Source organism: Miscanthus floridulus, chromosome 2 (genome assembly GCF_019320115.1).
Source record: "Miscanthus floridulus cultivar M001 chromosome 2, ASM1932011v1, whole genome shotgun sequence".
In the NCBI taxonomy this organism is placed as follows: Eukaryota; Viridiplantae; Streptophyta; class Magnoliopsida; order Poales; family Poaceae; genus Miscanthus; species Miscanthus floridulus.
Genome location: NC_089581.1, coordinates 10,581,356 through 10,588,851, shown reverse-complemented (window position 1 = coordinate 10,588,851; position 7,496 = coordinate 10,581,356). Strand labels below are relative to the sequence as shown.

The window sequence follows — 7,496 nt, the reverse complement described above, 5'->3', positions numbered from 1 at the left end:
TTCAATGTGCGAAACAATTTCTACTGCACTAGTATAGTGCTCGTGCTAACGCCACGGCGACATTTCAGAGATACACATCAGAACACCAAACGATGATGTTTCTTAAAACTTTATGGTAGATCACCACTAAGAGAATTAAAGGAGAGATCTATGCATTACATTAGATGCCTGCAACTATACTGCATCACAAGGCTCACATTTTAGTGACCCCTAATCCTAAGCAAGTAATGCCCTGCCATGACTGGCCACAAGGATCACCGCCATTCGCCTACCAACCTGGCTAGGAGAATTCAGACTGGTGAAGAGCGTATTGAGGACATTAACTGCATGCGAGAGTACAACAAATTAGAACAGTATAATAGGGGATGTGTCATCACAAATTCTAGTTCTTTTGCAAACTTGAAGTAGCACGAATATGCATAGATTCAGGATAACATAGTGTGACTCTTGGAAAAATCTGTAGTACAATCATCATGCTCTACCTAAAGATGAGATAAAGTAAAATACAAAGAAGAAGAGTCAATCAAGAAACTATTTGAAAGGAAAACTATTGTGTTATGTAGGGGCGCTGTTAACACCAAAATGTCCCTCTCTAAATGTTACTCATCTATCCATTGAGATGCTATCAACACTTGCAAGAATCTAAAATTAGTAATTTGAGTGTCGCTGACTGGGGTATAGAGTTAAGAGGAATCAGCTAAGAATAAGGAATTTTTAAAATAGAATGGGGTATGTTGCCCGTGCTAACGCTACGGCGATATCGGCTAGACCATCACGCTCCACAATGCCTGCATAGCATTGAAACAGACTTAAAAATGGGTTCAGCCATTAGCTCATGCAATGCTAGCATAACTACCTGGAATAGCATTAGAAACTGTATTGTGTGGTGTGCCTTTCATTTGCATCTAGCTCCTAACAGTGTCTAGGGGATAACACATCAAAGTTGCAAATGTTGCTGAAAGAAGAGCAGTTGCTAGAGATGTTTCTCATCAATTCTTGTACTTCTCTGGGACAAATTCCTTCATTCTTATACATCAAAAAAGAATGAAATGTTAAAAAAAATGTGATGTAAATATTTAAATTTATGTGGAGCTTTCATGTATCATAGTATTCATATGCAGTAGACGGAATCTCACAGGTCAAAAACACAAAAGTTCACAACAACATAAGGGTGCAATTGCTATAAGAGATGGACCCAAGCCTCCATAGAAGGAGGCCAGCCCTTCTTCTCTCAGCATTTTAAGAGCAACCTAAAAAGTTATCAGGCTGTGCCAGTTTCCAAAAAAAAAAGAAATTTGCACTTACAAGAGTGGTTACCTAAGATAAAGTGTTGTGTCCAGATTGAACTGCTAGCCTGAGCTGGAGAACATCCAGCGGGTGGTAAGTTACCTATAAGCAAGGCACAAGTAGAAAGTTCTGAATGTGCTAACGATGGTATTCTATGGATTTTGATAAAATTTATGTACCATGAAAAACTAAGAAGAAATCAACTACATTCAAATTTCCATATCTGACAAAACAAAAATACAGGGACATTTGGTAGTGAGTAAGCAAATAAAATAAATCACACATGTAGATGTCATGCCCGTGCAAGGACCAGCAGCAAGTCTCCAAAATACAGAAAGCTGACCATCCTTTCTGCGGAAAATTTTCTGAATTAAAAGCAGTAACATTGTGACTTGTGTGAGAGAGAAATGAGGAACTCACTATCACAAAGAATGTAAAAAAACTTGATGACTAAGTGTAACCGTGAGTAACTATGACCTCGTAAACTTCATACGAGAAGAGTTGCACCGTGCTATAAGGAATTATGCGAATGACTTGGACAAGCTAATGGAGATGGATAGGAATCAACACAGGACTGCAAGATCAACCATGGATGATAGGGAACTACAAGCACCTGTGGAAGGTTGCCTTTCCAGTAACCCTTAAGCCCCTCCTTTGCAATGTCTGCCATAGCCTGCATAATTGTTGATGTATCAGATTACAATACATTATCTGAAGTCGTAACCATTTAACTCTAGGAAGCACCTATCAAAAAGCTTCTTTAAAAAAAAAGGATTATGCTTCACAATGCAAGCAACATGACCAGGACTAAGAAAAGAGGACCATCCAAGAACATATGCGACAGGTTCACCCATTAATCCATTAGTGATTTGTATTTCAAAATTTCTCGCCTGTGCTGATATTATATTAAGCATAGGATTTCTTCTCTGAAAAAAGTGTGCGCTTCCCTGAAAAAAGTTGGAGGCAACAATATAATCAGATGAAAGAAAGTGCAATGCGGTGAGGGGATCAATTCTAAGAGCTGTAGGTGTAACAACCCAAAAATCCACACACCAAAAATCACAACTACAAAATTTCTCTTAAAAACTCCCATGTGATGATGAGTGTCATGTATAGAAACCCAACCTAAGAGATGCATTAGGTCTAACCCCAACCCAAGTCAACACATAAGCATGGCATGTCATTTGTTGATTATGATTATTTAATTTCTAACAAATAAAGTGATGCATACATTTGTTAACTCAAATTGTGATTTGGATTTCCATTTGTTTTATGTTATGCTTAACAACTCTTTTAAAGAAACACACCATAAAGTAATTACTATTCAAACCAAAGGATAAATATGTAAAAAGAGAAAACTAATTCTATTTTTATATATAACAAGCTACACCTATGTTGATATACAAAATAGATAAATAAATTCCTAATATATATAAAATAATGTGGTGGGCCTCATATCTAAAACTCCAATGAATTTGGTGCTCCCATTTTGAATTCAAATACCCAAACCAAATTTGAATTCAAATCAAGGAAGAAGAAAAAGAAAACAGAAAAAGGAAATGAGGAAGAGGGCCACGCAGCTGGATCGGCCTGCTCACCTTCGCGGCCCAGCCAGCCCCACCGCACCGGCCGGCCCACGTGCTCGCGCAGGCCTAGCAAGCCAGCCAGCATGCCCGCGTGCCTCCCCGTTCGCCCGCTGCTGCTGCCATCAGGCCCCACGCGTCAGCCACACTCCAGCACAGTGTCGTCTTCCTCACCCACGCCTCAACCGCCACGCGACCAGGACCCGACAGCAATGGCAGGGGTGGGCTAGGGGGTCACGCTCGGGGCATGCCCCTGTCTCCTTGGCACCGTGCCCACGCAACCTCACGCCACCGTAGGACGCATCACATGCCTCTCCACCGATCGATCGCCGTCCGCCATGGAAGCTTGGTGCTCGGCTATAAAAGCCCAGCTTCGATTGCCCTAGCGCCCCAAGCTCTCAACGCCCCGCTGCCACCTTGTGGCTACCCTCTGCACACCCGAGCCAAGAGAGAGAGCCAAGAGAGGAAGAAGGAAGGGAGAGGGAGAAAGAAGAAGGAGGCACCGACGGAGCACCTTTGAAGCCGCTGGAGCAAGGACGATGCCATGACACTGCATGGCACTGCACGGCTTCTGGAGCTACATGGCCTCGAACCACCACTACATCGCCACCCTATCGCCGTCGACACCAATGGTGAGCCCCCAGTTCTTCCCCTGCTCGCCGCCAGACTGCACCATGTCGGCCAGGCGCTCCACACTGGGAGCACGTAGGCCAGGGCCGTCTCTGGCCTCTAGGAACACACGTACCCATGCACACACCCGCGACCATGCCGTGACCACCCCGCTAGAGCCCCGTAGCACACCCGCATGCCTCGCCGTCGTCTTCATGATCGCCGTGGCCACCGGGGAGCCCCTAATGGCCACCTAGAAGCCGAAGCCCCGCCTTGAGCCCTGGACGCCTTTGCCGTGCACCCACGGATCCGCAGAAGCCCCTATCTGTCTAGTCGAGCCACCGGAGAGCCTGCATATGTGACCTCACCACCGACGAGCACTGCCGAGCCACCAGCCGCCGTGGCCAATGCCCTGGAAGGCCCCGGCCACCACTTAGACCCCAGCATCATGATCGCCGTGGCCTGGGGAAGCTTTTCCCCTCCCCAATTGGAACCAGCACCGCCACAAAGGCTCACTAGCGAGCTCACCGCCGGCAGGAGCATCGCTACGGAAGAAAACAGGGGAAACTCCCCTCGCCGGCCACATGCGCATGCACCCGGTTCACGAAGACCGCAACGGAGGAGATGAAGGGAGGACTTGGTCCACCATGGACCCTGTCTTAGGTCCATGGACCGTGAACCTACGTCCACCATGAACCACGCACTGTGAGCTAGCACTGTGGACGAAGCCCAGTAGAGGCCCACGGCTATGACGTGGTAGCATCACAGCTTGCCATGTGTCCAGCCCGGCCTAGCCCAGACCGGCCCAACCCGAAGCCTATCGGAGCCCGTTTGAGACCCAGTCCATGTTGACCATTGACTTGGGCCCACATATCAGTGGCACAGACACTCTGGACCCACACGCCAGATGCTGATGTCATGATGACATCATGCGAGACCCACATGTCAGTAGCAACACAGCCGAGGTGACGTCATGCTGATGTCACGGTGATGTCAGCTCCTGATGTCAGCAGCCCTGGCCCCACACGTCAGTGACCTGACCCATTGACTATTGACTCACCGTTGACTTGACGTTGACTTTGGCTGGACCCACCTGTCAGTGACCCAAAAGCCCTAGTCCCACCTACCGGACTAATGACGCTGATGACGTCATGCTGACGTCAGCTAGACCCCACCTATCAGTACCAGAACTGAGACGATGACGTTATGCTGACGTCAGCATGCCACGAGGACCAGTCACAGCGTGACACGTGTTAGCCCAGGATTAATTCAGCCTTTTTTCCATTTTCAGAAATGATTTAAACTTCAGAAATTCATAACTAATTCATATGACTTCAGAAAAATACGAAACCAGGACCAAAATTCATCTAAAATCAAGCTCTATGCAATGAACCCATGTTTGAGTGCATTTGGCTCTTTTGAATTTTGATTGTTTCTTTGTGCTATTCTATAGATATCGCTAATGCGACTATAATGCGACCGTTTGCAGACTCGGAGGAGAATCAGACAGACAAGGATCATGAGTACCGTGAGGAGTACGAAGACGACTACACTAAAGGTGCCACGTCCCACCCAATCTCATAGCACCTATTATGCATGGCTAATATAGAGCTGCTATTGCTTTACTTTATTGTTGTAATCACACTATGATAGGACTTGCATGGTAGTATGCTTTCTTGATGGCCTTTACCTTGACGCAACCTTACCCCTGCTCACCCTGCTATTAGGCTAGACACACGCTTGCTACTATATTACTTATTACTTCTACTACGCTTGTACTACATTGATGCGTGGTGGAAACTGGTGTTATCTGGACTATGGGGAGAGTGATGCATGTGTGACTTGGGTGTGTGGAGGGTGAGGGTTGTGTCGACCAAGTTGGAATATACGACGAGCCTAGGGCAAGTCTTGCCATGGGGTGCTACCTGGGCACCCCTAGAAATGGATACCTGTGGTGGGTAAATGGTATATGAGGTGGTCCTGGGTGTGAACCTATGATGGGAGGAGCCCGGGATGGAGGTGCTATGGTGGCACGGTAAATGGAAACCTTGATGAAGACATTCTGGCTTAGTCAACCCTAAGGACTTACTAGTACTTAGATTCACCGGGAAGCCTTACGTACCACTCTCCCTATATGGTGCAGGATGGCCGGACTACTTGGTAGGACATTGCCACTACTGTTAGGTTGATAGCGGACAGTGTAAGGAGGTACGGGGTATGGAGGATTTCCCCCACACCCTTCCGAGACTTCATGGAGACCTTGTGGACTCGGCTCATGACTCATAGTTTCAGCCACCCTAGACTAGACTTGGGGTGTACCAGGGCTGAATGGTAGAGTGGCATTATCCTAGGCTAGCAAGCGGCCGGAATCAACCTAGTTGACGACGGTCAGCGAGGAAGGCGGATTTTGTGGTTATGTAAAACCTTTGCAGAGTGTATGGTTGGTCGATCGATACATGTGCCGACTTGTTGGCTATGGACCTTTCCTAGGTTTTGCTTAAACTAGATAGATGAGATGAGTCCTTCTCTTCTTCCCCTGTGAGAGAGTCTCGGTCGTAGCCAGGGGCTACGGGCCTTGAGATAGTGCTGAGAGGGAGTTGGCCTATTGACTGAGCGAGGGTATGGATATAGTATGGTGATGGTATGGAGATGGTGGTGTATCGATCCCAGGATCGAAACCTGGCTCTAGGAAGGGAATGGGGTGGAATGTGTATGGGAATGGTGTTAAAACTTGACTATACTTTTATACATACTTGATATGCTAAATACATAGGAAACCCCAGCCTTATAGGTTCCTTTTTACTATATCCAACTTGCATCCAATTTCCACAAAGCAAATGCTCATAGGGTTGGGAGTGGCCAGTACAAATCGTACTGATAAATTTTGGCACACAGGTTCTATTGAGGAGTTTAGTTTCGAGGAGTTTGACGGTTGAGGGGTTCATGCCTACGCTTGAGTTTGGCGATCTTCTCTTCAAGCTGTTCTGAATGAATGCTACTTTTGATTCTGCCAGTACGGCGATGTAATAATTTATGTAATTCTGCACTATTTGTACTCTGATAATATCATTGTATGGATGTGATATGATCTATAATGGTCCTATTACACTTCGATGTTGTGGATTTCCCTTCGTGGAAATCGGGGTCACTTCAGTTGGTATTAGAGCCATACTTGACCATAGGACGAAACCCTTAGAAATGGATGGTAGAATAGGACGTGGATAGCCCTTCTTTTGGTTATATACCGACCCTGCATTTACTTTTATGCAAGGCTTATCTAATATTGACCTGCTAACACCTGTTCCTTAAAACATGTAGATGGCAACGAACATCGACTAGCCGCCTCTAGGACCGCTACCTCTGGACCACACCAAGCTTACCTTCGACCTACGTGAGATCGGGGGTTTTGCACAGACCCTCTGCCGAGTTCTCATCACGTTAGGTGTCCCCGACGAGCTTGTCAAGGTCACCTGCACCAGGAAGCTAGCTCAGGAAGGAGGAATCGAAGGACCAGTTGTCACCTCAGTCGAGTTCCCAGCTAGCACTACCTTACCTTCTGTCCCAGCTTTCACCAAGTTGACTATAGAGGACATAGTCGAGGAGGGACTATAAGCTATCTCACACAAGGCACTTCACAGAGTGATGAGGGACCACTGCGAGCACCTGAAGACGACAGAGTTCCATCTACTTCCCTGGGCCCTCGACCTCAGCCTTACCCCTAGTGAGCAGAGTTTCGCAGCCGGCAGAGTTATCTTTGCTGAGGAGGATAGATGCCTCCGTGTCTTAGCTATCCACCTACTAGAGCAGGATAGGTACATGACCTAGCTGGAGCAGAGGAGACATTAGGACTAGGCCCTCCGGTGGGAGTACTAGGAGCAAGACTCGCAGAGAGCATAGGAGCGAGCTAGTCTACTAGAGACAGTTGCCAAGCTATAGGATGAGCTCAATCGTCATGATGAAGTCCATAGAGCCGAGGTCGCTGACTTACAGGACAAAGCAGCTGACCTAGGCAACAGG

At 46.9% G+C, this 7,496-nt stretch overlaps 1 pseudogene; it reads right to left on the bottom strand.

Annotated features, from left to right (window-relative positions):
• Nucleotides 1-216: 216 nt before the first annotated feature.
• LOC136536089 (thylakoid ADP,ATP carrier protein, chloroplastic-like) lies at nt 217-1,966 on the bottom strand (annotated as a pseudogene).
• Nucleotides 1,967-7,496: the final 5,530 nt, after the last annotated feature.